Below are 7,930 nucleotides of genomic sequence, written 5' to 3'. Positions count from 1 at the left end.
AAGAATCAGAAAACCTGAATAGGCCAATAACAAATGAGGAAATTATAGCATTAATAAAAAAATTTCGAGCAAAAAATAAATAAATAAATAAATAAATAAATAAATAAATAAAAGCCCTGGTCCAAACAGCTTCACAGGGGAATTTTACCAAACATTCAAAAAAGAACTAACGGCTATCCTCCTCAAACTATTCCAAAAGAATCCAAGAGGAAGGAACACTTCCAAGTTCTTTTTATGAGGCCAGCATTATCCTAATTCCAAAAAACAAATAAAGACACTATAAAGAAAGAGAATTACAGGCAAATATCCCTGATGAACATAGATGCTAAAATCCTCAACAAAATATTAGCAAATGAGATCCAGCAGTATATTAAAAAGATTATACACCATGACCAAGTTGGATTTATTCCAGGGATTCAAGGCTGGTATAGTATTCACAAATCAATAAATGTGATACATCACATAAACCAGTTGAAAGACAAAAATCCCATGATCATATCAATAGCACAGAAAAAGCATTTGACAAAATCTAATACCCATTTTTTATAAAAACTTTCAGCAAACTGGGAATTCAGGGATCATACCTCAACATAATAAAGGCCATATATGACAAACTTACAGCCAACATCATACTCAATGGGCAAAAACTAAAACCATTTCCCCTAAGTACAGGAAAAAATGGGGAAGTCTGTTTTCACCACTCTTATTCAACATAGTACCATAAGTGCTAGCAACAGTAATCAGACAAGAAGAAAAATTAAAAGGCATCCAAATTGGAAAGGAGAAAGTAAAACTCTCATTACTCACAGATGACAAGATATTTTACATAGAACACTCTAAAGACTCCACCAATAAACTACTAGATTTAATAAATAAATTTGGCAATGTAGCAGGATACAAAATTAACACCCAGAATTGATGGCATTTTTATATATCAATAATAAATTCTCAGTAAAAGAAACTAAACAAACAATTCCCTTTACCACTAAAAAAAAAATTAAGATACCTAGGAATAAACTTAACAAAGCAGCTAAAAGATTTGTACTCAGAAAATTATAGCATGTTGAAAAAAGAGATAGAGGAAGATATTAATAAGTGGAAGAATATCCATGTTCATGGACTGGTAGAATTAACATCATTAAAATGTCCATACTACCCAAAGCAATCTATAGATTCAGTGTAATCCCTATTAAATTATCAATTTGTTCTAGATAGAACAAATACTCCAAAATTTTATATGGAACCAAATAAGACCCTGAATAGCCACAGCTATCTTGAGAAAGAAGAACAAAGTTGGAGGGATCACAATAGCAGATATCAAGTTATACTACAAAGCCACTGTAATCAAAACAGCCTGGTACTAGCATAAGAATAAACATGCAGATCAATGGAACAGAACAGAGAATCCAGATATTGACCCAAGCTATTATGCTCAATTAATATTCAACAAAGGAGGCAAGAGCATACAATGGAGTCAAGACAGTCTCCTCAATAAAGGTTGTTGGGAAAATTGAGAGATACATGCAAAAAAAAAATGAAACTAGATGACCAACTTATACCATACACAAGAATAATTCAAAGAAGACTTAATTGTAAGTTGTGAAACCATAAATATCCTAGAAGAAACCATAGGCAGCAAAATCTCAGACATCTCTTGTAGTAATATTTGTAGATACATCTCCTAGGGCAAAGGAAACTAAGGATAAAATGAACAAATAAGACTACATTAAAATAAAAAGCTTCTGCACAGCAAAAGAAACCATCAACAAAATAAAAAGGAACCCACTGTATGGGAGAACATATTTGGCAATGATACATCTGATAAAGGGTTAATATCCAAAATATATAAGGAACTCATACAACTTAACAAAAGGAAGACAAATAATCCATTTTTAAAATGGGCAAAGGACAAAGGACCTAAATAGACACCTCTCCAAAGAGGACATACAGATGGCCAAGAGACATATGAAAAAATGCTCAAAGTCACCAATCATCAGAGAGATGAATATTAAAATGATCACTTCACACCTGTCAGAATGGCTCCCATCACCAAATCAAATGATAGGTGCTGGTGAAAATATGGAGAAAAGGGAATCCTAGTACACTGCTGGTGGGAATACAGACTGGTACAGCCATTATGGAAACAGTATGGAGTTCCCTCAAAAAGTTAAATTTGGCCCAGTCATCCCACTTCTAGAATTATATCCTATGAAACCAAAAAAATTGTGGCAAGAAAGGAAATTTAAAAAAAAATCATACAGAAAACCAATAGACATTCAACAAATAGTGAGAACTATTTGAAACTTTTATAAAGAGGCTGTAACTAAAGAGAGAGTATTTATTTTTTAATGTATTTAGATCTATATAGTATTGTTGATTGATGCATCACAGATTGCCCCAAAATTTAGCAGCTTAGAACAACAAACATTTATTACCTCTCAGCTTTAGAGTCAGGAGTCTGGGGAAAGCTAAGCTGGGCAGTTCTGACTCAGAATCTCTCATGAGATTCCTGTTATGCTGTCAGCTGGGGTTACAGTCTCATCTGAAGGCTCACCTGGGACTGGAGGATCCACTTTGAGGATTATGTATGTGACTCTTAGCAAGAATCCTCAGTCCCTCACCAAGTGGCCTTCTCCATCAGTAGTTGCCTAACATGGCAGCTGGTTTTCCCGAAAGCAAGTGACTCAAGAGCAAGAGAGAGAGAGCTACCAAGAGAGAAGCCAGATGCCTTTTACCAGTGAATCTTGAAAATGACATACCATTACTTCTGCCATATACCCTTGGTCACTCAGACCAACCCTGGTACAATGTGAGAGGGGACTGAAACGGCATGTATACCAGGAGGTAAGGGTCATCTCTGGTATCTTAGAGGCTGCCAACTATAAGCTCATATAGTTCAATAAGAAAAAAAGAAAAAGAAACAACTCTCAAAACAGAAAAATAGAAAAAAAGCATAAAAATCTGTTCATAGAAAAATACATATAAATAACACACATTAAGTTATATCTTAAACATAAAAAGATGTTCAACTTCACTCAAAATTAGAATGATGTAAATTGAAACTATGTTGAGATACCATTTCTACCCATAGAATTTTACAACTCTCTGTATTTAGGGATTTGGGGAAATACGATCTCATATTTTGTCAGGGAGCATAGATATTAGTAAAACATATATGAAGAATAATTTGGCAATAACTATCAAAAATAAAAATACACATTTTCTTTGATCCAACAATTCCACTTCTAGGTATTTATCCCAAGTACATTCTGGCACATAGGCATAATGATGTCTGAATGATTATCTTTATTGGAGCCTCAACTTATAACAGCAAAAGATTGGAAACCATCTGAATTTCCATCAATAGGAAACTGATTACATAAATTATGGTAATATACATATAATAGAATTCTATGCATCTCTTAAAAAAGAATGAGGCAGAAGATGGCAGCCGACGGGACGGCAGGCTGCAAGATAGCGTGTGAGTGAGAGAGTTAAAGGAGAGTGCGTGGATGTGCGGGGAGTATCTGTGTTTGTGAGTGAGGGAATGCTATATTCCACAGGACTGTTGGGGACTGGCGGACCAGGCTCCCCTGGCCGGGCAGCCTCTACTACTGCTGAGATCTCTCCTGGAGCAGTTCGTTTTACCACAGAGACTGCACGATCTTGAAGTGGAGAGCAGCTGTGATCATACACCCAGCCTTACCTTCAGCTGGGGAGACCTCAGATACCTCCCGGGACTCTACAACCACAATGCCCAGGGACCAGCTGCCTCAGCTGCAAACCCACAAACACTGAGCCTCCAGCCTCCGTGGGTGCCTAAAAAGTTTGTCTAAAGGGAGACAAAGTGGCGCTGAATATGCGGACGGGTCCTGCACCTTCTCATACAGCAGATAGAAGGAATAGCTGAATCAAATAACATCCACCCAGATTGGAGAATTAAACACAGCTGGTGAGGCAATCCGTGGACAGAAAGGTCAGAGATCGCCTAGAGAGAATAAACACAGGAAAGAGAGAGAGCTACATAACCAGACACCCTGAGAGGTGCAAATATGGGGAGACAAAGAAACAGCCTGCATACAAAAGAAAAGGAGGAATCACCGGAAAAGGAAGTAAATGAAATGGAGGCAGGCAATATGTCAAAGAAATAATTCAGAGCAATGGTCATAAGGACGCTGAAAAGGATGGAAGACAAATTCAACAATATGTGTAAGAACCAAGAGGAAATGAAGAAGAAAGAAGAAATAAAAATGACATTGCTGCAATAAAGAACACAATAGAAAGCATCAAGAGTAGACTAGAAGAAGCAGAGGACAGCATTGAGCTAGAAGACAAGGTAGGAAAAAATACCCAAGCAGAACAGCAACTGAAAAAAAAACTTAAAAAACAGGAGAGCCTAAGGGAACTTTGGGACAACAGGAAAAGAAACAACATCCACATAATAGGGATGCCAGAAGGAGAGGAAACTGATCAAGGAATAGAAAACCTGTTTGAAGAAATAATGACAGAAAATTTCCCTGATGTTGGGAAGAAGAAAAAACTCACACAAGTCCAAGAAGCTCACAGAGACCCAAACAAGATGAACCCAAAAAGACCAATACCAAGACACATTATAATTAAATTGGCAAATGCAATGACAAAGTAAGAATCTTAAAGGCTGCCATGGAGAGACAGAAAGTTACCTACAAGGGATGTCCCATCAGACTATCAACTGATTTCTCAACAGAAACACATCAAGCCAGAAGGGAATGAAATGAAATATACAAAGTCATGCAAAGCAAGGGTCTGAATCCAAGAATACTGTACCCAGCAAGGCTATCAATCAAAGTTGAGGGTGAAATCAGGAGCTTCACAGACAAAAAAGGACTAAGGGGGTTTATTACCACCAAAACAGCATGCTAAAGGGACTGCTGTAAAAAGAAGAAATAGGAAAGGAAGAAGGAACACAGGTATAAAGAATAAGAATGGTGACAAACAAGTACCTATCAATAATAACTTTAAATGTAAATGTATTAAATTCCCCAATCAAAAGACATAGGGTAGCTGAGTGGATAAATATATCTGGTGTCTACAGGAGACTCACCTCTGGGGTAGCAACACTTATACCTGACAAATCAGACCTCAATGTGAAGCCCATAACAAGAGATAAGGAAGGCCACTTCATAATACTAAAGAAGATATAACTCTGGTAAACATATATGCACCCAATACAGGAGTACTAAAATACATAAAAAACTTCTGGAGGATATCAAGGGAGAGATTGACAGCAATAAAGTCATAGTAGGAGACTTTAATACCCCACTAACACCACTAGATAAATCCTCTAAACAAAAATAAGCAAAGAAACAGCAATCCTAAATGACTCACTAGATCAGATGGAATTAATTGACATCTTCAGAACTTTTCACCCCAAGCCACAGAATATACATTCTTCTCAAGTGCACATGGGTCATTCTCAAAGATAGACCACATATTGGGTCACAGGCAAAGTCTCTTCAAATTCAAGAAGATAGAAATCATATCAAGCATCTTCTCAGATCACAATGGCATAAAATTAGAAACCAACTACAATAAAAACAATGAGAAAAATCAAACACCTGGAAGCTAAATAGCATGCTATTAAACAATGATTGGGTTACCAAAGAGATCAAAGAAGAAATAAAAAGCATCAAGGCAACAAACAACAATGAAAACACAACAATCCAAAATCTATGGGACACAGTGAAAGCAGTCTTGAGAGGGAAGTTCATAGCTCTATAAGACTACCTCAAAAAACAAGAAAAAATGGTAATTAATTATCTAATTCTACAACTCAAAGAGTTAGAGAGTGACAAGAAAAGCACAGTGTAAGCAGAAGGAATGAACTAATAAAGATCAAAGTGGAAATAAATGACATAGAGACCAAAAAAACTATATCAAAGATCAACAAAACTAAGAGCTGGTTCTTTGAAAGGATAAACAAGATTGATAAAGCTCTAGCCAGGCTCACCAAGAAGCAAAGAGAGAGGCTCCAAATAAACTAAATCAGAAATGAAAGAGGTGAAATAACAACCGATCCCACAGACATACAAAGGATTATGAAAAAATACTATGAACAAGTCTATTCCAACAAAATGGACAACCTAGGTGAAATGGACATATTTTTAGAAAAATACAAGCTCCCAAAACTCAAACAGGAAGAGTAAGAGAACCTGAATAGGCTGATAACTACTAAAGAAATTGAAGCAATGATCAAAAATCTTCCAGCAAACAAAAGCCCTGTTCTGGACAGTTTTACAGGGGAGTTCTACCAAGCATTCAAAGAAGAACTAAAACCTATCTTCCTCAGACTATTCAAAAAAAATTCAAGAGGAAGGAACAATTCCAAGCACTTTCTGTGAAGCCAGCATCACTCTAATCCCAAAACCAGATAAAAACACCACAAAAAAAGGAGAACCATAGGCCAATACCCTTGATGAACATAGATGCTAAAATCCTCAACAAAATTCTAGCAAGTCAGATTCAGCATTACATTAGAAAGATCATACACCATGACCAAATGGGATTTATTCCAGGGATGCAAAGATGGTACAATATCCACAAATCAATAAATGTGACACATCACATAAACAAAGTGAGAGACAAAATCACATAATCATATTGATTGATGCAGAAAAAGCATTTGACAAAATCCAACACCCTTTCTTGATAAAAACTTTCAGCAAAGTGGGAATAGAGGGACCATACCTCAACATAATAAAAGCCTTATATGACAAACCTACAGCCAACATCATACTCAATGGGCAAAAACTAAACTCATTTCCCCTGAGAATGGGAACAAGACAGGGGTGCCCACATTCACCATTCCTGTTTGATATAGTAGTGGAAGTTCTGACCATAGTGATCAGACAAGAAGAAGAAATAAAAGGCATCCAAATTGGAAAAGAAGAAGTAAAACTGTCCTTATTCACAGATGACATGATACTATACATAGAAAACCCCAAAGACACCATCAAAAAACTACTAGACCTAATAAATAAATTTGGCAATGTAGCAGGATACAAAATTAACACCAAGAAATTTATGACCTTTTTATACATCAATAATGAATTCACAGAAAGAGAAATGAAAAACAATCCCATTTACCATTGCACCAAAAAAATTAAGATACCTAGGATTAAACTTAACTAATGAGGTAAAAGACCTGTGCTCAGAAAACTACAGGACATTGAAAAAAGAGATAGAAGAAGACATAAAAAAATTAAAGAACATACTATGTTTATGGATTGGTAGAAGCAACATCATTAAAATGTGCATACTACCCAAAGCATTCTACAGATTCAATACAATCCTCATTAAACTACCTATGGCATACTTCAAAGATCTAGAACAAACTCTCCAAAAATTCAGCTGGAATAAAAACAAAACAAAACAAAACAGCAATCCTGAGAAAGAAGAACAAAGTTGGAGGGATCACAATACCAGATATCAAGCTATATTTCCAAGCTACTGTTCTCAAAACTGCCTGGTACTGGCTCAAGAACAGACATATAGACCAGTGGAACAGAAGAGAGAACCCAGAAATCGACCTAAGCCATTATGTTCAATTAATATTTGACAAAGGAGGCAAGAACATACAATGGAGTCAAGACAGTCTCTTCAATAAATGGTGTTGGGAAAATTGGTCAGATACATGCAAAAAAATGAAACTAGATCATCAACTTACACTACACAAAAACAAACTCAAAATGGCTAAAGGACTTAAATGTAAGATGGGAAACCATAAAAATACTACAAGACTCCATAGGCAGCAAAATAGCAGACATATGTCATAGCAATATCTTTACCAACACAGCTCCTAGGGCAATGGAGAATAAGGAGAAAATAAACAAATGGGACTACATCAAAATAAAAAGCTTCTGCAAAGCAAAAGAAACCATCAAGAAAACAA

This window comes from Myotis lucifugus, unplaced genomic scaffold (genome assembly GCF_000147115.1).
Source record: "Myotis lucifugus unplaced genomic scaffold, Myoluc2.0 scaffold_107, whole genome shotgun sequence".
In the NCBI taxonomy this organism is placed as follows: domain Eukaryota; kingdom Metazoa; phylum Chordata; class Mammalia; order Chiroptera; family Vespertilionidae; genus Myotis; species Myotis lucifugus.
The sequence above is the reverse complement of the archived record's forward strand: the minus strand, read 5'-3'. Positions refer to the sequence as shown.